The 25,275-nt window shown below is 26.1% G+C and overlaps 1 protein-coding gene across 4 annotated transcripts in view; it reads right to left on the bottom strand.

Annotated features, from left to right (window-relative positions):
• Positions 1 to 8,484: 8,484 nt before the first annotated feature.
• The window catches only part of LOC122270414 (uncharacterized), a 118,140-nt gene continuing 101,349 nt past the window's right edge, over positions 8,485 to 25,275 (bottom strand). For all 4 annotated transcript variants that reach the window (XM_043047651.2, XM_071186093.1, XM_071186092.1 and 1 more), the window contains exon 3: positions 8,485 to 10,119. The gene's annotated coding sequence lies outside the window, so the exon portion shown is untranslated. The remainder of the gene's footprint in view (positions 10,120 to 25,275) is intronic.

Below are 25,275 nucleotides of genomic sequence, written 5' to 3'. Positions count from 1 at the left end.
ATAAATGTTCTTTTTATTATTTTGGTTCCAAAGAAACTAAACTTTTAAGTATTCCAACCATTTATTCTTAATTTATAGGGAAAAAAACACGTCATTTTAAGAAATAATTTCGTCAAACGTATTAGATTTGCACGAACCCAAGCAATTTCAAAACTCACACTCTTCCATTTTTGCTTACATAAAATTCTTTGTTCACTGCGATCGATAAAGTTCTTTCGTTTGCTTTCTTCTCATAGAAGAGAAAAAGTGACAGCGACGTAATGAAATGAATTTTGTAGACTTCAAAATAAACTTGATGTTCTTCTTAAAATTTATTCAGTTTATTTTATCATAAGAATGTATATCTTCATTTCGAAAAAAAGAAGATAACGTTTTTGAAGGATTCATATACAAATCACAATTTGTTCGAAATCATTCAAAAATAATTATTTAATATACTGGCTTAACTACGAAAAAAATTTAAATTATAGGTGGTAAATAATGGAAAAACACATTTCCCTCTGTTGAAATATTTTTTTTCTGGGCATTATTTATAGTTATTGGATGACATACTTTTTGAAAGTTATTTTTTGCTGTAAGATGCGTTTTGAAGTTCAATTTAAATATTTTTTTTTAGTTTAGTAACAATCATAAATATTTAAGGCGATATAGATTATTATATATTCTAAATAATTTTGAACGAATTAAAAATAAACAAACTTCTATAAATTGATATTTACAATAGCATGCGAGATACGAGAGTCATTTATATACGAGAGGCATTCATTGTAAATTATGGTTTTTGATACATTTATGTTTTTTAAACAAAAAATTTTTTGATTGTAAAACTAAATTATTTTCTAATTCTATGCATTTTGATTTGTTCAGTAATTTATTTTGAATAAAAATACACGATATTAGCTGGGGTAAAATTTCGAATAGCAACGGATTTTTTTTGTTTAATAACTCCTTTCACATAAAAGAGTAAAAAAAAAAATTCCGTATTATTTTGTAATTTAACAAAACTTTAAAAATATTTATTGCGTGCCATCAATATATTGGCTGACATTGTTAGATCTTTATATTTTAACTAATTTAACCATAAGCAATTACAATATGATTGTAATATTTATACTCTTAAAAAATTACATTTTATAATAGTGCATTTAGTTTGCATGAAAAATGCACTTTCTGGAAGGTTAAATGGTGACTTACAGTAAAGAAATGGTTTTTTTACCAATGAATCCAAGGAGTTTTGATTTAGGAGAAATTATTTTTAAAGGTATTCTAAAAGTGCAACTCGGTGTATATTTTTTTTTATTAAATGATTATCTTATATTGTTTTATAAAACATCTGCATTTTGCTTAAATTAATTTTATGATTGAAAGGAAGGAAAGGTGACTCTTTAGTTCTCTTCAATACTGATTTAGTATTATTTATTGTTGCACTGAAACATTTTACTTTCAAACGTGATTACAAGCAAAACATTGATTTTCATTCCTTTGTTACGTATTTCCCAATAAAGTTTCATACAATGCGTGCCATTATTCCTCTAAATAGCTTGAAAAATGCTACAAGGAGAAAAAATAATCTGATAAAACTACCGAACTATATGGTAATAAAATTTATGGTAAAAAATATAATTCTGGTTAATAAAATCAAAATATACGGCATTTAAGCCATTCAGTTGGTAATGTTTTTCGTTCAAACGTTAATGATTTATCGAAAATTCAGCTTTTAAAAGTTATAGTTCTCATTACCACACATTTTGTAAAAAATATAAAGCAAATAAGTAAATTTAACCGAATAAATTATTTTTATGGCCTTCTCTAAAGTATCATGATAAAATAACTAAATCTTTACAAACATTTACCAAATTTTTATCACATATTATAAAACCATATTTTATTGTTAACTTCACCAAAATCATTGAAAAAGCGCTTCGGTAAAAATTATCGATCTTTTTGACGTTCCCATAGAGCTGGAAACACGATAAATTTTACCGTATTCTGGTATTTTTTACCATATTTTTTCTCAGTCCCAAAACTACTAATGATGCTGAGTAGAATTTTCATACATTTTATATCTGCAAAAGAAAAGAACGCTTAAATAATATAATAAAATAAGTTGCATATCAAGAACTGGATTTATAAATGTTGAAGCTTTCCTACATTTGCATTTATTAAACTGTGAATGAGATTCAAGAATTTCTAAATGAACTAATTTAAAGTCTATTAATTATTGCTAATGCTTCTATTTATCATTGAAACTATATAAACATTTTCAAGACAGCAAAAGACGAAGCTCTGCGATTGGACGCAAATGAATATTGAATTGCAAACACTAATTGAACAGAAATGTGTATCAGACATTTCTTCAATAATTTCTTGATTCCTTCTACAAGAACATCACATAAATTGTAAAGAAGACGGCACCCAATTAATAAATATATATATGTATATATATATAATATATTATTATTTAAAGCACATTTAGCATATTTTTGTTCCACTTCTGAACAATATTTGTTTCTTAATATTTAATACAGATGCTATCACTTTCATTTATAATTAGAATTATGCGCTAAATATAACAGGAGCATAAATTTGCACATAAGAGTATCTTTAATAGTAATTTTCATACAGAATGCCAAGCACTGAAAATGATATATGTTTCTCAAAACCTATTCTCTCATGAAACTTAAAGATAGATATTATCATTTAATTTTTTTTTAATCTTTTGATATGAAAAAAAAATCAGACTAAAAGTTAGAATCGGTGCATTTGTTTTTCTATTTTCGTTCAATAGGTTCAAGATTGCACAGTGCGAAATTTAAAATTAAATTATTGGAAAACATCGTGTATCACAGGGAAACAAATCAGTTCTTAAAATTTATTGATTTTTTATATATCAAAAGTCTTTATGATTTTTTCACGTATGGAAAAATGTTTTTATCAGCAATTGAAAAGATATATATATATATATATNAATTAAGAATGTGTGCAAACAAATTCAGATCTTACTTGTATAACTGCAAATACATGTTTAACAGAATGGTAGAATTCTTTTAAAAAGTTAATTACAAAATAACACGGAAAGAGAAAAAAGTAACGAATATTAAAAAATGTCTAAAATCCGATATATATATATATATATATATATATATCGGATTTTAGACATTTTTTAATATTCGTTACTTTTTTCTCTTTCCGTGTTATTTTGTAATTAACTTTTTAAAAGAATTCTACCATTCTGTTAAACATGTATTTGCAGTTATACAAGTAAGATCTGAATTTGTTTGCACACATTCTTAATTAATTTTTATCTCACTGTAGAAAAATCACCAAAAGAACATCCTAAAAATTTTATCAATGCAGTTTTTGTGAATCCAAACAAACAAATAGTCTTAAAATTTTTCTCATACAAATTTTATTGTATTCGTATTTCTTGATTTGAAGGACAATGATTTGAATCTGGTTTTAAGCTAAAAAACGAAAGAGAATTATTTAGCAATATTTTGATGCTTTTCGAAATCCGAATTCTTTAAAAATTTATGCTTAATTCTTTACATTTTGTATAAATACTAATTTCTCTATTTTTTTCTCCAAAATTTCACAAAATTCTTAGAGTAACAAATATTGTCATAAATGTATACCTAACTTTTTGTTCCTTAAATTTATAATTAACTTCCCTGTTTTCAGTTTGCGAAATTATTAGAGATTTAAATCCTCTCATAAATGTTCACTTAATTTTCGTTACCCTCTTTTTATATTTATTTTTCTGTTTTTCCCATTTATGTAAATATATTATATTTTTATATTTGATTTCCTATTTGTGTCAAAAAATATAATTTCAACTTGCTAATGATGTACTTTTAAATAATACCTAAAACAGGAAGCTCTACAGTATTATGTTAGATGCAAAAAACATTTGTACAGAATTTTTTAAAATTTATACAGTTTTTACAGAAATTAAAAAGTGACATTGTTGCAGAAAAATTGAAAAATAAAAAACAGCGCTTTTTTGGAAAAGAGATATATACTGCATTATATTGCGCATAACATAAAACTATATAAATTTTCGAAAAAATAGAAATTTCAAACAAGACAATTCGTCAAGATCTTAAGTTTTTATGCTTTTTGACAATAGTTGGAATAAGAAAATTTTTTTTAATCCGTGTTATTATTTATGCAATAGGAATTAGTATAAACAAAAGTTTTTTTTTATTGATTGCGTTCTTTTCCATCAACATTATATCAGACTCTTAAAATAATGAAATACAGTTCATGTCTAATTCCTTTCTTAGAAATCACGTAACAAAATTGCTTGAAAAACCTTTTTTTTTTTAAACATTTTTTTTTTCAAAATTTATCTTTAGTTTAACCTTTTATTTTTGTTATAGTCTTTTTAAGTTCGTAGTTAAATTATTTTTGAAATCTTAATTTAAGCACAGCATTGAAACAAAAAAAAAATTATTAAATGAGTGTTTCCTGTTTAAGGCATAAATCTCCCTGCAAAATGTTTTTAAAAAAATGTGATCAATTCTTTTGTATTTTCCAGCAACCCCTCAACTTGGCGTGCAAGTAGAATTGAAGTAACTTAAAACGTAACATCTCGCAATGTCGCATGATTTACAGGCACCTCAGAGAAAAAAAAACTAAAAAGGAAAGAAAAAGGGAATAGACTAAAGTTAAGATTTTGTTCCTCTCTTAAATATCATTTCCAATATTTGGCATTCTCTGCAATAGGTTTAAACATTCTGCAAATTTGAATTGTATTAAATTCGTTGATTTAATCAAACTTAAGCAATGCATCAAATCTGAAAAAATTAGGAGTGATTTTTGCAGGTTCGACTATATTAAGTGCGCAAAAATTCTAAAAAATCTTGTTTTTATAGTTAATACTAATTGTATCTGTCTAATTCTTTTTATTTATAATTTTCTACAGATTTTTTGTTACTTTAGCTTTTAAAATGATGTTATTTGCAAAATTTCATAGTACTTTCTAATTATGTCATATATATGCACCAACAGTTAAGTTTCGATGTATTTAAATTATAAAAATTTCAACTTTCAGGTATTATATGTGTGTGGAATATGTAAATGTGCGTACAAGTATTGAAATATAAGGAGCTTAAAATTTATACAATCATACAAAAGGACGTTATAGCAAATAAAGTTGCCAAATAAAATTATTAGTATACCCAAATGTATATTAAAATATACAAATATTTTTAATGCCAAGCAAAACTTGCATCAATAGGAAAACAATTGCACAGTTAAAATATTGACGTATGAATGTTATGATACATATTCAATACTGATTCATTTATTTGGCTATTTTTTCTTCCTTGTATACAAGAGGTGTGATCCTTGTTAACATACATAAATGTATTTTTGTTTCTTACAATTTAAATATATTGTATTTATATTTATTTCAACATTAACATTTAGAGCTGCAACAGATCTTAATTAATTTTTTATTTCAAACATTTAACAATACGGCAGGATGTGATGGCTTAGAAATTAAACAACAGTCAACGTTTTAGATTAATTAAAAGGAGATAAAATTTACAATTAACTTAGTTTTAATAATCTGATAATTTATAAGCACTTTCGTTAAAGATGGTATTTCACTTTATAAAGAAACAGCAAGATAATACTTTACCTGGATACATATTTCAAGCAATACATTCAATATCTGCAAAAATATTGCGACAAAAATATGACAGCATACATTTTATTAAATTAAATATTTTAAAAATGACATAATTTTTTTCAATTCAGAGTCTCAAATGCTTCTCAAACAGTCAGTTTAAGAGTTTCTGAAATAATATATAGATTATATATTCTGAAATAATAATAGCAAAAATTAACTTTATTATTTAAGAATTTGTCAATTATTAATCATGACAGATAGTTGGATGAAACTTTTCACTGAACTCTATAGTATGCATTGTATGTGTAAAGTAAGTTTGGGAAAAATAATTTTGATGCGTTGCCATTAGAGTTGAATTTTTGATAGAAAAATACAAAATTTAGCACCAAGAAGTTATTTGGCTTTGATTGTATGGGAATTCAGTTTTAAGAGCGTTTCTGATGTAAATAATACTGTGGGAAATTTCGAGCATTGTTTACCACATTTCTAAATATTCATAAATTAAATTTTCGGGTTCTTTGGAAATGAAAATTACACAAAGTATTATTTAGTAATGAATGTGACGCAAATTTATAGGAAGCACAGTCAAACAGAAATTCTTAAGCTTTATCTTTAATTTTTTTGGGCTGTCAATTATAGAATTATAAAATAGATAATTTAAAAAAATTTTTACAATTGTTTCTTAACTGTTATAATATCGATGATTTTTAAAATAAATTGATTTACTTTCATTAGAAAAAGTTTAGCTAATGATTCTGAAGTCTAATGTAAGTTCAAACTATTTCAATGCATGTCAAAAATTAAGTTAATTAATAGCAATTTTTATCAAAATTTACAATCAAATTAAATGGATAAAAAATTCTCATAGAAGGAATATCATATCATTAATTTGAAAGTAATTGCCACTCCAACCCTTAAAAAATTTAAATGTTTAGGTTTTAACTTTTTGGAAATTTTATATTGGTAGTCTTTGTATTTCGCAACAGAGTTACTTAGGCATAACATAATAAATTAATAAGTTCTTCAATTATGAAAACTATATTTCGTTAGAAAATCTAATTATATATAATTAGTTGTGTAATTATACATAAAATACCAATAATTAATTAAACACATTTATGTTTGTTATTTAATTCAGTAATTTATTTTAAATAAACAGCAATATTATTTTATTAAGAAATTTAAAAACCATTTTTTTAAAATTTCAAATATTCAGTATTGATGATTTTTGCATTGAGTCAAAGAATTAGTAAATTTAAAAGTCATCATAAGTCATCATAAATTTAGAAGTTCTTAATACAATTCTTTAATTAATAATTTATTATTAAAAATCATTAACGAATCAAAGAGAAACTAGTAATTTTTATCTCGGAAATGCATTATACTGATTTTTTTTAATCAAATCTATGAGGCTATTTGATAAAAAACGAAGTAACCATATTCAAGATTTTAACCTAATAAATTAAAATCACAAATGCTTAAAGTTGATATTATGTAAAATTTTTCTTTGCTTTTGGTAGAAATATTAATAATATCAACAAATAATAAATGATTTTGAGCTGATATATTTTTGCATACATTTTTATATTAATTAAAAGCAAATAAAAGTATCTGAAAAGGGATTATTAAGTAGTTTTAAAACAATCAAATTCTTACTTTACATAAAAGTAAATGGATAGCACTTTAAATAATTAAATAGTTTTGTTATTTTTAATTTTTTATACATGACTGTTTTAGTTAAATTATTATATTCTTACATTGCAAAATATTTTGAAATTTTATACTGATACTTATTTCTTAATAACTGAACATTTTGCCATGTCATGATACGTCTCATGATCGATCGTTAATTTATTTTAAATATCTGTTAAATAAATTACCTGATAATTTCAACATCTGATACATTCTTTTATGTTTATTATGCATTAATGCAGGGAAGAAGAAAACAAATGGACGTCATTTGAGGCAATTAAAAGGACGGTTAACGTGGCATAAACTATAAGAAATAGCAAAAAGGACCACGAGACATTGCGATATGTTTTAGGAGTAGGAGATCTTTTGTAATTTAGATCATCGGTGACTGATAAAAAGTATCCGAATATAAAAGTTTAGTTTCAAGTGAATTTGGAAATTGATAGAAATTTTTGATAATAACATTATTATTTTTTTTAAACTTTTGCTCCAACGCAGAAAGAAAAAACAAATGGGAACATGCAAAATACAAGAATATATATAGTACATGAAAAGCCCTAAGCAATGAAAATCGGGTGAACTCTTTTATTCGTATTTCATATTAATTCATTTATGTCTATATTGATAATGTTTGAATTTTGTTTGTAAGATGCTTTTACATAGTGTTTTTTAAAGTATCTTTTAACCAAGTTTTTTTTTATAATTATAGGACTCTTCTTTTTTCCACAGAGTTTTTAACATATCTCGGTAGATTTCTTGTAAATATCGCTTTGCTACTCCATAGATGGAATCAATGAAATGTTAACTTTTTTTTAAAAATAATTGTCTAAATAATATGAACAACTTTCTCTCACCTTTGAAGTAAAATCGATAAATAATTATTATAATAACTGTAATCTTTTTCTACTTTTTTATTTTAGAAAATAATTTTAAGTTCATTATTATAAATTTAATCTTGTTTTAGGGTTTGAATATTTATATGAAGGTTTTGTTCTATATTAAAATTATAGTTATATTTTAAGTTTATATTAATAAACACCATAAACTGTTAAATATTATTTCATATGTTTATTTTAAACTAAAAGTATAAATAAATTCAAGATGAATTTACAGATGAGAGAAGTTCATCCGATAAACTTATTTGCCACTAAAAGTTTCTTTTTTTCTTTTAATTTATTAATAAAAATTTCTATGAAATAACCAGTACTTTTACTTTTCTAAATAACTAATTACTTTTTCTGCTAGAAGAGCCTTCATTCTCTGTGTGAGGAAGTTTAAGTTGATATCTCACTATTGCTGAAAAATCAGAATTATATATAAAATTCAATTATAAAAAATAATAAAGCAATAGCTATGTGAAACTAAACTCAAAGTTGTGTGAAAATAATTAGATGGAATGAGCATTCCAGGGTAAAATATTTCTACTTATTAAAATATTTTTATCAGTTGGAATTGTAGCGACAGTGTGCTTCAGTTGTTATGATCTAGACGTTCGTTATGGTTGATTCTTTTCAGTTAAAAACGTATAAAAAATTTAATGGTGTGACATTTTATTTATGACCAAGGAGTCATGATGTTTTAATGCTGCAAAGAAGTTTATAATTAAGATGGATACTAGGTTTTTAAATGGAAAATAGTCACTTTTGCTTTTGTTAAACTGTACTTAGTTTTTAATTTTTACAATTAGTAATCTAAAATTTAAATTGATACTTCATTATTCTTACCTTATAAAATTTTGCACATCAGTATTCTAATTTTAAAAATAAAAAAAATCTTTTTTAAATTAAAGTTTTTTGAAAAGATTTAACGCTCCCAAATAATTATAATATATTTTCTTTTTAAGAAGTTTCGTTTACATGCTTACTCGAATTTCGTTTTGAAGTATATTAAATTCCCTATTTCTCTTAATGATAGTTTAGGATTAGACTTGTAATTTTAAACAAAATTTAGAACACACAAACATTTTATAAGTAATGCATTATTGAAAAAACAATTATTTAAAAGAAAAATTTGACTGGATAATACGGAAGTGTCGAGTGTAATAATTCTGATTCTGTTGTGAATAAACTTTGAATAACCATAAAAAATTTAGATTTTTTAAAAATATAGTATACTCGTTTTATTTTAAGAACATTTTTTTCGCATCTTTTGCAATGTACTTAATTTTGTTCTCAGTTCAGCTCATTTTTATTTGTTAAAAAAAATGTACGCACAGTTTTTTTTGTCATTTTAATTGAAACGCAATACAATATAGTTTTCAGTTTTTGCTCAATACTTTAGTTCAATGAATAAATATTTACTTATATTTAGATTCAAATACAATTTTAATACCCTTCATTTCATTGCTTAGAGCATTTTCTAAACATTTGACAAACAGAAAAAATGACACACAATATTAAGGCATCAGTTTTTTTTCGTCCTAAACCTTTTTGTTTACTTTATGTACATTATGTATATTAAAAATGCATATTTTTCTTAAGGAAAAATTGAACAAAGTTCTGTACATGTATGAAGAATCAGGGTTTTGGGTGGGAAATTCATTCTTAAAAAACTACTCTTCCATGGGGGACAAGGGAGGAGAAATGCTGCAAAGGGAATGAAGAATAGGGGCTTTTGATTTATAAAACTAATGGATTGCAGAGACGGAGTTCTCCGTATTTTTTATTTTTTTTTATTTCTTTATTTCCGGAACGTCACGAACTTTTCTCCCTTTATAAGATGATCATATTCTACAAATGCTCAACCAGGAAACGTGGACAGGACTTTTTCTTCCTTCGGTGAAGAAATTCCTAGAAGAAATGGAAAAAATGTAGAAGATTAGAGATTTATATCGAGTTTATGTATATTACATCGAAATGAATACATAGCAAATAAATAAATCTTAATGCATTTTGTCAATATGCTTATAGCATTTCTCGGTGGTTTGGATTGCTGAATATAACGATTATTTTTTAGATTTAGTTTAAATGATTTAGCTTCGAAAGTAACTAATATAATAATTTTAATTTTTTATATGATGAAATAAAATTAATTTATCATTGTCTTAATTGGTAAATTAGTTATATAAAAGTATAATAGCTAATTAGACACTTAAGCAAAAAAAAACTTTTTTAAAAACCACATCATTCAAATTATTCTCCACAAGACAAAAAAGAGGAAAAGAATTTTTTTATTCATGTATAAAATCAAAAACGTACATATATATATATATATATATATCAGAGTTTNGTATTGATTTGTTACGAAAACATGGAGGACTTTGTGACTCAACAGATTTAACGTGCATCAGTCGCCATTTACTACACGGGGATTTCAAAAATCGGGATTCAGAATTTTTTCAACGCATATTATAAATATATATATGTATAAAAAATATTAAATATTTTATAACTATTTAAAACTATATTTTTTGAATGGAATTACCTTTGGAAAAACAAATTTTTGCAATTGTATGAAAAAATTTTCGTTTCTATCAAAAAGCAGATATGACAAGATTGAGATATTACCATCATTATCATTGAGCTATTATTTTGAAGCTATTATTATGCAATTACTATGAAATTAACAAAAGAGGACAAAATGAAAGATGTTTTTATTTATTTATATCATATTAATATTGAAAGTGAACATCATTTCACCTTATTTTCCTCTTTCAATCAAAATCCCTAAAATTATCAAGGTATATATATATATATATATATATGGATAATGATATTACAGGAAATGATCCCACTGCATTTATTATTTTATATTTAAGACTCCAAAGAGTGGCATCACTTTACATTCTAATGGGCAATAATGACCTTTGTGGGAAATTGACTTATCTGGTTGAATACTGCCGGAAATTCCTCACCTGTTATGTCTGTTTGATGATAAGCTGATATACTAAACTGCATAAATGATGTAGTGTTTGTAATAACCTGCGAAGATTATTAAAGGGAAGACTTCATTAATCAATAAGTGACATTCTGAATTGTTGTCGTGACTAAATTAGTCTGTGAATCGAAAATTGGAGGATTCTCGCCGTTTTTCAGTACCAATTAAGAGACGCATGCTGTTTGAATGGTTAATACTTTATTTGCATTATCTTCAATACATCGTGTTTGAATAGCTACCTGCAGAATTGAAACTCGTTCTCTCAAATCTGTCTATCTATACAAAATATATAGGACAGAACTAATGCACATATATGTTCCATTTACGAATCCAAAATTCCCACCAAATTTGTTGAAAATACATTCGAAGGACGGTGGTTGTCTCTGTTTACTTGATAACTCCTTCTAACGACTGATGTACTCATTAGAAAACTTAAAGAAGTAGCTTGCCTCGGGATGTAGTAAATATTTAGCACCAATGATTTCCTAGCTTGCAGCTCTATTTTACCAAAAATGAGTTTCCACGGAAGAGTTTATAACACGCTTTTATTAATTATTTAATTTTGTATTTCTGTGCTAGATTAGCACAAGTAAGAGTAACATAGATTATTTCGTGACGTATAGAGGCAGCGTTATCAAATTAGCATTTTTAAAGTTTCATTAAACCTTACTTTTTACATACTTTTTGTTTTGTTTTAACTTTTCGTTTATACCTATGCTTTAAAATTGTGTTTCTATAAGCTTAAACATTGTTAGGTCAATGCGAATCAATAAAGAAAAACTTGTTATAAGTACTTATTCATCGTAAAAACTGTAAACTTTGTGGTAAATTTTGACTCTCACGGGTAAAATGACATTATACGTATAGTTAAAAATTTTTTGGTGAGTTGAACTTCTAAATGTTTTTTTTTAATGAATCTAATTGTGTGGAGCTACAAAAAAGGACAACAAGTAACAAACCAAAGAAAGGTATACCTAGTGCTAATTAGTAATACCTAGTTAATTTGTAGCAGGAAAATAAATATAATTTGTATCACCATGATATTAGATTACCAAAAAATTTTTTAGTGCTACCAGTAAATAAATGTTCAGGTTACAAGTATAAACTTTATTGCTACTCGTATTTCTAGAATTGTAATTATGTTAAATCCTGATTCTTACAAATTAGTACAATAAGGGGAAAAGAATTAAAACTCTATACAAACTATCAATTTTTTAAGCTAATTTGTAACACATCTAAAAAAAGGCTTTGTAATACTGTACTACTTTTTTTTCTTTCAAAAATGATTACAAATCGAATTTAAAGCTTGAGAAAAGTTCTAATTGCCATTTAAAGTGTAAGTTATAGATAAAAAATCTGAAATTTTAAGCAATTTTCGCGTAAATCGTAGTATTTTTTTTTTTTTTAAAATTGCAGTTTTTATGGTTCATCCTAGTTTAGCGCTGTTAATCTATCATCGCAGTTTTTTTCGAAATCATCGCAGTTTTGCGATTTTATCGTATTACGTTTTTAAAAATAGAAACTTATTGAAAACTCCAGAGGAATTTACTAAAACAAGATGAATCTCGTTGAGTGTCAGTTTCTTTGATAACAAGGCAAAAGAGGAATTTAATAACGAGAGGAGTCAGGATGAAAATTAGGAGGGAGAACGTCAAAAAGATAATTCAATAAAAAATGACAAGAGTAAATTGGTCAGTAGATCTTTGCTGCTCATATAAAGGAATATAACTTTATGCAGTCAAACCCCGCTTTAGTGAACATGATTTACAGTGAACTCCAGGATATAGTGTTTGCTCCCGTGTCTTGCTATACACATATAATATTTTTTGTGTGGATATAGTAAACCAAAAGAAGAGAGAAATTGGATATTATGAACTTTTTTCTGTCTTCGACTGATTTTTTTCTTTACATTTTGGTAATTTTGAAATTTCTACATAAAATACATATTCCAATTTTTGAAACTATCTAATGAGTGGTGGAATGTAGCCATAAGCATTTTTCAGTTCTCTCAGTTTCCCATCCCTATATAAAGGACACCCCTAAAGTTTTTGTAAGCAAGACGAAGAGTAATAAAAAATAAAAGTTTACACATTTTTCGTTACTACACATTGTTTTTTAATAATTTTTCTATTTCTTTTTATTGGTCATTTGTGTATATAATGTGTAATAAAAGGGAGCAGTTCAGAAAAATTTGTTAAAATTGTTTGCAGTACGGATATAGTGAACCCCCGGTTATAGTGAACCGAAATTTCGGTTTCTTGAAGGTTCACTATAGCGAAATTTTCTATATAAGTACTACTCAGAGTTGGCCGTTGATTACAGTAATCGATTACAACTGTAATTGATTACAGATAATTACAGCTATGTAATCAATTACTTGTAATCACGATTACAAGTAATCAATTACTTGTAATCGTGATTACAACTTTCAAAAAATTTTGATTACAGCTGTAATCATGATTACAATTTTGATTACAGTAATCAATTACTTGTAATCATGATTCCAAGTAATTGCGATTACAAGTAATCACAACAAAAACGATTACAAGTAATTATGATTACAAGTAATCAAAATATATGATTACATGTAATCATGATTACATGTAATTTGATTACATGTAATTGTGATTACTTGTAATCAAACTATACGATTACAAGTTATTACGATTGTATACTATAGTCAAATTTTTTATGTAAGTATTCATGTGTTTACATATTTTTATGTACATAGAATGTACGCACGCATGAACGTACAATTTGCGATTCCTATACATACAATGTATGCACAAACGTTGTTTGTACGTACAATATTCATAATTATATTGTAATATACTTAATGCAATGCGCATATGCTTAGTACATATAATTATGCATTTATGATACATGTACGCATGTATGTTAGTTTGTACAAAAAGGCAATGTTTTGTATCTTTGTATACATAGACAATGTATGTATGAACGTATATGAAAATAATGTTTATGCGTTTGCATGCTTTTATGTACTTAAGTGCATATATTGTATAAATTTACGATAATAGCACGTATATACAATGTACGTTTGTATATAAAATTGTACGTATTTGCGTACAATATGTAAAAATGTTATTTAAAGGTACAATATATGCACATAGTTGCGTAAATAAAATGCGTACATGTATACATGCATATTTATATGTACATCGATATATGTGCACGCAAAGTATGTACTTATGTACAACTTACGTATGTACTTGTATAACTACATACTTTGTTAATACTTATGCGCATGTAATGCATGGATGTACAAAAAAATAGTTATATGCACAATGTATGCATGTGCATACAACGTATACATGTACATAATTACAAGTAATGTACAAATACGTGCGTACATTTAAATATATGTAATTACAATATACACATACATTGTGCATACATTAAAAAAATTTATATGAGTAAAGTTATTAAAATTTGTTTTAAAATTATTCTAAGGTATATGAAACTCGACCTCATATTTTTTAGAAAGCAAACGATAATTTTATTTGGAATTTCTAAATATTAATTCCACACATAAAATTTACCGTTTTTCTTACCATTTAAAAAATTTCTATGAATCATGCATTATGTTATAAAAAAAATAAATCTGTATTGTCAAACATTTCATGAAAATACCTGAAAATAATTTTTTATTCAGAGAATTTCAAAATGATATAGAACAATTAAAGCTGAAAACTAAATTTAAATATCGTTTGATTTTGTCATTTAACTTGCTTGAGTCATTAAAAGTTAACTTACATGCATTTTATTTATTGCATTGTACACATATTTAGACATAAATGTAATGTACATATGTATACGTGTAATGTATGTACGCATGTACAATGTATGTACATACATTCATGTATTGTACGTGCATATATAGTACATATGGATATGCATACATGGAACATACGTGTATTGTACATGTGTGGATACATTCATTGTACATATATACATTGCACCATATGCATAGATAGGGATAGCATGCATGTACACATGTAAAATTTGTACGAAAGAATTATGCCCAATATATTTATGCACATACGTACTGTATATGTACACACATATGTACATTATATGAACATTATATGTTCATTTCATCATATGTACATTATATGAATATACATCTGTACGCTATATGTATATACATCTGTACGCTATATGTATATACATCTGTACAATATATGCATCTCAAATGTGTGTATGTACGTACGTTATGCATGTCGAATGCATGTATGAATATATGTGAAATATAAATACGCCCAATGTACGTACAATAGTTCACAAATGTATTATGCATATTTGGATACTTACATTGAGCATGAACATATTATGTACATGTACATAAATACACTGGACATGCATATCATGTACATGTATACATACATATATTGTACATCCTACAGATATACCTATATTGTACATGCATACATATATTGTACTGTTCATAAATAAATTGCACATACATGCATGGGACATGCATTGTACAGACAATGTATGTATGTTCGTACAAACACAAGTACTTGTATATACATGCGTACATGAACATAGATATACATTTTACATACACAAATATTTGCATAAAATGCATATATTCATTGTGTATAAATGTACATGCCTACATTGTTTGCACATACATACGTAATTATTATCTATATACATACGTACATATATTTTATACCTACAATATAAGTGTATGTACATGTGTGTGATACTAAAATGTCTGAACATATGCACTAGATAAAATCATATGTACATACATTTCAGTTACATTCATTTGTACGTATACAAATACGTACAAAATGCAGTACATGTTAATACGTGCAAAATGTATCATTATAAAATACATTCTACTATCTACTGTAAAATATAATCATTTATAAGAATACAATAGTCTTGTAATCGTGTAATTAGATTACATGTAATCATAATTACATGTAATCAAATTACATGTAATCAAATTACATGTAATCATATATTTTGATTACTTGTAATCATAATTACTTGTAATCGTTTTTGTTGTGATTACTTGTAATCGCAATTACTTGTAATCATGATTACAAGTAATTGATTACTGTAATCAAAATTGTAATCATGATTACAGCTGTAATCAAAATTTTTTGAAAATTGTAATCATGATTACAAGTAATTGATTACTGTAATCGACTATGTAATCATGATTACAGCTGTAATCATACTTTGTAATCACGATTACAAGTAATTGATTACTGTAATCAATATTGTAATCATGATTACAGTGTAATCAAAATTTTTGAAAATTGTAATCATGATTACAAGTAATTGATTACTGTAATCAAAAAATGTAATCGATTACATTTTTGGCCAACTCTGGTACTACTTCACATCAAATCGGATTATCATATGATAGACCATTGATTTTATTTGAATCGAATAGATTTGAACTATATTTCATACTAACTATGGCTCATGTTTTATCTAAAAAAAAATGTGTTTAAGTTTAGTATTGTATGTTAATGACATTTCTGGTAAAAAAACATAATACTGTATAATAAAACCAAAATATACAGTATTTAAACCATTCATTCGGTAATATTTCCTTTCAAAGACAATGTTTCACTGGAAATTCTGCTTTTCAAAATTATAGTTTATTTTATGACACATTTTGTAAAAAATACAAAACTAAAAAATTAATTCAACCGAATAAATAGCTTTTACGTCATGGTCTAAGGTATCAGGATAAAATTACCAAATTTTGCCACATTTACGAAACTTTATCACGTATTATAGCATTATATTTTATGGTTAATTTAACCAAAATCATTAATGAAGCGATTCGGTAAACGTCACCGAGCTTTTTGGTGCTTCCATAGAGCCCGAAACACGGTAAATTTAATCATATTTTGGTAGTTTTCAAGATTATCTTTTCCCAGTGTATCATACTTTATAATTATTAAAAAATATTGATTTGTTAATTTTACGAAAATAAATATTATAGAAAATAAGTGTTTAATCACTTTATAGACTTACTATTTCACATAAAATTATCAGTAACGTTTGGACTTACTTAAAAAGTGATCTAAGAAATTTTAGAAGAGCGTTACTAGATAAAAAAGTCGTAATCTTTTACAGTATACTATTTAACTTCTTTTAAGAAAAATTAAAATAAATATGTTATTATTTTAATACACGTGCAGAGTTTATTTATTAATATAAAAATATCAATATGCAGTCAATACGCAATGTAAATTTAATTCAAAGCAAACGCTCCGATCATCAACTGTTAACTATCAACGTCTCCACTAGTATGCAATCATTGAATACAGACTAAAATTCAATTTAAAATGCACATTTTCGTAAATGTTTTGAATATATGAAAGTGAAACTCAATGTATAAACCAGAGTTGGCCAAAAATGCATTCGATTGCATTTTTTGATTACAGTAATCAATTACTTGTAATCATGATTACAAGGTAGCATAATTTTGATTACAGCTGTAATCGTGATTACAACAAACAATTACAGTAATCAATTACTTGTAATCGTATATGTACATCCTTATATCATATATGTACATGTATATGTACATCCATAATCATATATGTACATGTACCCATAATCATATATGTACATGTATATGTACACCCATACATTGGACATGCATATCATGTACATGTATACATACATATATTGTACATACTGCATATATATCTATATTGTACATGTATACATACATATATTGTACATACTGCATATATATCTATATTGTACATGTATACATACATTATACTGTTCACAAATAAATTGTACATGCATGCATGGGAAATACATTGTACACACAATGTATGTATGTTTGTACAAACAACAAGTACCTGTATATACATGCGTGCATAAACATAAATATACATTTTACGTACACAAATATTTGCATAAAATGCATATGTTCATTGTGTATAAATGTACATGTCTACATTGTTTGCACATACATACGTAATCATTAGCTATATTCATACGTACATATATTTTATACCTACAATATAAGTGTATGTACATGTGTGTGTAACTGAAATGTCTGTACATATGCGCTAGATAAAATCATATGTACATATATTTTAGTTACATTCATTTGTACGTATACAAATAAGTATAAAATGTAATACATGTAAATACGTACGAAATGTATCATTGTAAGATACATTATACTATCTACTGTAAAATATAATCATTTATTAGAATACAATAGTCTTGTAATCGAGTATTTAGATTACATGTAATCATATATTATGATTACTTGTAATCACGATTACAAGTATTTGATTACAGTAATTGGTTATGTAATCACGATTACAGTTGTAATCAAAAATTCTTGAAAGTTGTAATCATGATTACAAGTAATTGATTACTGTAATCGAGTATTGTAATCACGATTACAGTTGTAATAAAAAGATTTGTAATCATGATTACAAGTAATTGATTACTGTAATTGAAAAATGTAATCAATTACATTTTCGCTCTACTCTGATGTAATCAAAAATTTCGATTACTTGTAATCGTGATTACAAGTAATTGATTACATAGCTGTAATTATCAGTAATCAGTTACAGTTGTAATCGATTGCTGTAATCGGCGGTCAACTCTGGTATAAACGACATAATTTGAATGTATTTTGATTTAAAAAAATTGTTGGGAGATGCTGCTATCACTGTTTCATTTTCCTATATGCCAACGAAAGCTACTATAAAGCTATACGTCATAAACAAATGTATTCGTAATAGTTGTTAATATTAGAGATTGCACGTTGAAACTGAACTGAAAAAACACATCAGAGATCATAATTTAATATCTAAATAAGAAAGAAACGGAAGCGATATCGAAATCTGGTAAAACACTAGCGAGACAGGCCTGGATGAAAAATATCAAAACCACTTTGATTGCTTGATGAAACTTGGAGAAATTTCTAATAATTACCCTTTAAATATTCTCTGTTTTCTTCAACAATCAAACAGGTTTTGATGGTTTCAATCATTTTGTACTAAGGCCATAGTGGCTCAGGGAATAGAGATCGCCTCTCAATGAGGAGCTACAGGTTCAATCCCAGCAGTGACTGGTTGATATGAATTCTGCACCTGGCTCGCACCGACCACAATGACGTAAAATATCAACAGTGGTAGGCGGATAATGGGTTAGAGTCTCCTTGCTTTTAGGTTAATCGGGGAAAGATTTCGTAGTTTTCCTCTTCATGTAACTCAAATGCGGGTTATTTCCATCAGAAATTCTTCCACGGAAGTTAGTTTTCCCAATACTTGATCCAGGATTTTTCTTGTCTCCTGGGTTGGGTTCAAAATTACAAGACTTTAGAGTTGAACATTGGTAGTCGTAAACTCAGAATTTGGTCAGTTCAACCGTAGCCACAGAGAGCCGAGGCCTCTCAGTAACTTTGTGACGTCATCTTTGGCAATGCTCGGATGGCAGATTTGTATAAAGAGAAAACTATAATAAATAGTTTAAATCTTTTTATGAAGAATGTAAAATATTTTTGTTATAGCTTATTAACTGGTTCTTAAATATTTTCAAGTAGTGAAATTTCAGTTTTTTATTAGAATAACTCAATATAACTCATTACGATAAACATATATGACTATTTGATATTGTTATGAAACAATATTATTTGCATTTCGTTATAGAAAATGATTTTATAAAAAAATTCTTACAACCAAAATTCCAGAACTCATCCAATTTTTTTAAAATTTTTTTTTAATTTTACTCTTCAATGATTAAGGAAACAAAGTATTCTCAGAACAATTATTTTTTCAAAAATAAAATTGAAATAAACATCTTTTAAGCTTCATGGTTGGCACACTTTAATGAAAATCAATTATTTTTACTTTTCAAAAAATAATAATATGGCTAAAATTTTTAAAAAATTTAAAAGTGTATAAAATTTTTTAAGTCTATAAATCTGTAAGTTTTTGCATTATTTTTCGCAGAAAAACTCTTTATTTTTCAGCATTATGGCTCCTTCAGTAAATCTGCGCATTCATTTGCCTATATGTCAATTAGAACAGTTTCTACGGTTCCCTTTTAAGTAAAATTAAAAAGAAAAAAATTCAAATGCATAACTAATGCATAACTATAATATCACCCTGTAAAAAATCTAGTAATTTTGAAAACGCTTATTCAATGCACAATTTTATTTTAGGCTGATTGTGAAAAAATATTACCTTAAAGTTATATCTTCAACAGAAAAAATTCCTAGGGATTCAAATAATATGTAAACATCAAACAACATGCATATAAAAAACTTTTGTTCTTGCTGGAAAAACTACTGTCTTTTTTTTTCCTCCAAAAAAGCTCTCAAAACTGTATAAATAATGCAGATAAAGAAATAATTTTTTCAGTGTGTTTGGAATTATTTAAAAAATTTGGCATAAACACTAATATATTTTTCAATACGTTTGCCTACATTTGGTTAAGATGACTCCTTAAAACTAAATTATGAAATCTAATAATTAATTTTAATGTCATAAAAAATCATTTACACTATCATTACACTAAAGCAATTTATCTGTGTAAGTACGAATCATGAACAACAATTTTATGAAAACTAATATAAAATTATGACTCAAAACAATTTAAGTGACTAACAATGACTTAAATTCCCATTTTTTATTATTATCATTGAATACACAGGAATTTTTCTGTCTTCAAGTAAAATATTTACGAAATCTAAATCAGATAATAATATATTATCAATATCATTAAGAAAAACTAATCTTCAAGTGCCAATCAGCGTTGTTATTATTTTTTCATTTTTGAAAAATAAAATGAAACTGAAATTTTACTAGTTTTTTTAAATAATAAAAGTCTTAGCTCTTTAATGACATCTGAAACTTATTTTCGGAGATAATTTTATGTTTGGTCCGAATTCATGAATATTTGAACAAAACAAATGATGTTTAAATTTGTTTAAATTTAAGACCGAAAGTTTTAGAAAAGTATGAATGTTTTGCTAATTTTATATTATGATACCCGATAACAAACACTAAATAGTATCCGAAACATTACAATTCTTAAAATACGACTTTTTTTATTATGTAATTAAGAAGCTTATTATGAAGTCTGCAAACACGAATATTAAAAAATAAGAGATAAACAGAACTTACTCACAAGGGAAACTAGGGAAGTGTGACTCGCCAATTTTGAAATAAACTAATGGGATGTATGCCTTATGAGGAATAATTTTAGGGGGAAACATTCGTTTCGGCCCATAGAAGGTTCTGTGAGAGATAAAAAATAATTCAATACATATATAGACAAATCGGTATTTTATTACTCCAATGCAGACTATTAGTTATTGTAATTGTCTCATAATCCAATTAATTTGTAATTAATTGGATAATTAATTAATTTGCTAGTTGATAAATTATTCAAAAAATTAATTAATCATTAATAAATTATTAATTAATTGTTGATTAATTAATTGATTTGCAATTACATACTCCAATTAATTTAGAAAGTTTTTTGGAAAAAAAAAATAAAACATTTGATGTCAATTTTTTTTTTAAAATTAACCTAACAGATTTTTCTGAAAAACTGCAGATATATAAAATTTTCGAAATCAATTTTGACAATAAATATGCATTATATAGTACGTGAAAGTACCACAAAATTAATTGGAGTATGAGACAAATACAATAACTAATAGTCTGCATTAAAGTAATAAAATACCGATTTGTCTATATATTGAATTATTTTTTATCTCTCACAGAACCTTCTACGGGCCGAAACGAATGTTTCCCCCTAAAATTATTCCTCATAAGGCATACATCCCACTAGTTTATTTCAAAATTGACGAGTCACACTTCCCTAGTTTCCCTTGTCAGCTATTAGCTGCTACTTGATAAATGTCGCGTTATCCATTTTTGTAAAAATCAAATATGAGGTATCGTATAAATTAAAGATCGTATCATGGAGATTTTGTGAACTAAACCTTTTAAGACCATTTTTACAATTGTCTTTATATTTTGGTACTGCACATGCATGGGGCATACTTAAAATTTATATAAAAATAGATCTAAAAAATAGTACAACACAATAAAAAGGAGCAATGATATTTGATTGCAAAGCAAAGCAATAATCATATTTAATTTAGAAATAAATTTCAATTCAGTAATGATAAATCCTTAATTGAAGATCTCTTTAGTTTGATTGTATGAAACTTATCTAATTTTCAATTCCCAAATTGCCTTTGTAGATAAAGTTTCAATGAATGAAAATAAATGCTATTGATGTTTTTAAATATAATATATCGATTTTTCATATAACAAAGAAAAGTAAAAAAGAAAAAAAAAGGAGCATAAACTGTAAGCATAACTGGAAGCATAAACTGCAAAAACAAATGATGAAGTATAATAAATTTGTAAGCTTTATTCTTTTCCAATACCAGGAGTGCATTCAATTGAAAATCTGTCATATTGAATGGCGCAAAAAGATACAAAGTTTAAGTGACGGAAATGTGCATGTCCAGAAAACTTTAGAAATTGGAATTTGAAGAATATTTTATAAAAGATATACGTAACTATTTAAATTTCTTGGCTATTAGTGTTTCGTTCTCATAAATTATCATTTCTAAATTTTTTACCTCACGAAATATTTTTGTAATCATATTTTGTCAGTATTTTTTAAATATTAATAGTTTAAATTTATACTTTGTTTCATATATTCTAAATAAATATTCTAAATAAATATTACATATATTCTAAATAAATAAGTATTTATTAACAAAAATTATCTAATAATTTACTTTGAGTTAATGGAAGTCAGTACACCGTAAAAAATAACCGCAAATTCTACAGTAAAATGCACGCATTTCTTACTAGAAAAAAAACTGTATAAAGAAAAATAGATTTTTCTGTTTTTAACCGTTATCAGCAAATTGTAAAAAAACTCCGTTTTTTTCACAGACTTCCTATGTATATTTGACGGTTTAAAGCTATTTTACTGACAAAATGGTTTTTCACCCTAATCATAAATAGATTAAGACCACCATCAGTTTGAAATTTTACTATAACTTCACTTTTTTTCAAATCATTTTAACGATTGTTTTCCATAATTACTAGTACTTTCCAGCAATTAATTTATATTCTTGAACATCGCATATAAATAAAACTGTGAATCGTCTTTTCAAAATTATACTTTATGGCCAAAATTATACTCTACCCTATCGGTTTATTATTCTTCAGACATAATTTAAGTTATCAGACAATTTTAAAAAGGTGGGTAACTATAGTTTTAAATGCTTTTAAACTTAAATGTGATTTCGATGAGACTTTTAAGATAGAGACTGCTTCAGATCGTTCTTTATTATAAATTCAAGAGCTCAGGAGACAGAGTGCTCGCTTCCCTATGAAGTGACCTAGGTTCAAATTCCTCGGTTGACTGCTTATACGAATGATGGTTGGGGCTCTCACCGACCATAATGCTGACTTAGTTATCTTATAGAGCCTTTTTGTTAAAATAACAGTTATGTTTTTGTCAGAATAACTTTTTAAGACTTTTTTGTTAAAATAACGAAGTTTGCTTGTGAAAATAACTGTACTTATCTGCTTTAAAAACAGCAGTCCGTTTATAAATAACAGTATTTTCCTGTGAAATATACTGACGCACCAACTGACATTCTCCCCCCCCTCTAATTCAGCATAGTTTACCTACGTTCAAATTCCTCGGTTGACTGCTTATACGAATTATGGTTGGAGCTCTCACCGACCATAATGCTGACTTAGTTATCTTATAGAGCCTTTTTGTTAAAGTAACAGTTTAGTTTTTGTCAGAATAACTTCTTAAGACTTTTTTGTTAAAATAACGAAGTTTGCTTGTGAAAATAGCTGTACTTATCTGCTTTAAAAACAGCAGTCCGTTTTTAAATAACAGTATTTTTCTGTGAAATATACTGACACACCAGCTGACATCCCCCCCCGCAAATTCAGCATAGTTTAATACAGTGAAGATCTCAACGGTTAAATAAACAATTCAATAAACAATTCAATAAACAGAAAATGCGTAGCACTGCTGATTCGTACTGCAACCAGTACAACACATGAAAACAATAATTTTGTTTTGTCAACAGAATATAATATAAAACTAGTAATGTGTGATCAATGCAAGCTTTTAACAATTGGTTAAACATATTTGAAATTGACATTTCAATGTCTCGTTGTTAAAACCGTTAAAGAACCTCCGTGAGTTGAAGTGTTGAAAAAAGTTACATTTTTAGATAAACATCAGACATGTTAATATGATTTAATAGAAATGAAATGAATGCTCATTGTTTCTGATACCAATTCATCAGATATATATTAATAATTTATTATAGTCAACAAAGTAGGATGTAAAATTATTGATGGGATAAATATAAAACTATTATAATTATTATGGTCTGGCGGAAAGCTGCATAAATATATAATTAATTAATTATATATTTATGCAGCTAATATAAATTAATAATATAATTAAATATAATTATATTATTAATTTATATTTAATTAATATATAAATTAATAATATAATTATATTTAATATTTTTATATTAACTTACATGCATTATTAGTAATTTAATGTAAAAAATATTAAATTATTTATAATATAAAACTATTATAATTATTATGTTTGTGCCTGCAGCTGCATCACAGACTAATAACTCCCTTCATTATTTATTTAGCATCAACCTTAAATTTTATTTTCTAATTTTCAAATCTATTTTCAGATAAGGAAAACTAATTATATTTTAAATTAATGTGATACGGTTTACTTACAGAGGATTATTTCATAATCTAAAAAAAAATATTGCCCACACAGCAAATGGATCGCAAAATTTTTTTCCCAGTAGACCACCGAAGTCAAGTAGCACTGGTGCTATCAAGCATCACTAGCTATCAGTGAGTGGGTGGGTGATCACTTTGATCAGATTGCAAAGAGACCGAGGGTGTGTGGTATAGGTCCTCATTAAACTGTTCTACCAAAGTACTCGATTTCGCGCGATGGTCATCGGGTTACCAAAGAGGGAGAACCATTCC

Source organism: Parasteatoda tepidariorum, chromosome 10, assembly GCF_043381705.1.
Source record: "Parasteatoda tepidariorum isolate YZ-2023 chromosome 10, CAS_Ptep_4.0, whole genome shotgun sequence".
NCBI classification, from domain to species: domain Eukaryota; kingdom Metazoa; phylum Arthropoda; class Arachnida; order Araneae; family Theridiidae; genus Parasteatoda; species Parasteatoda tepidariorum.
The sequence above is the reverse complement of the archived record's forward strand: the minus strand, read 5'-3'. Positions and strand labels throughout refer to the sequence as shown.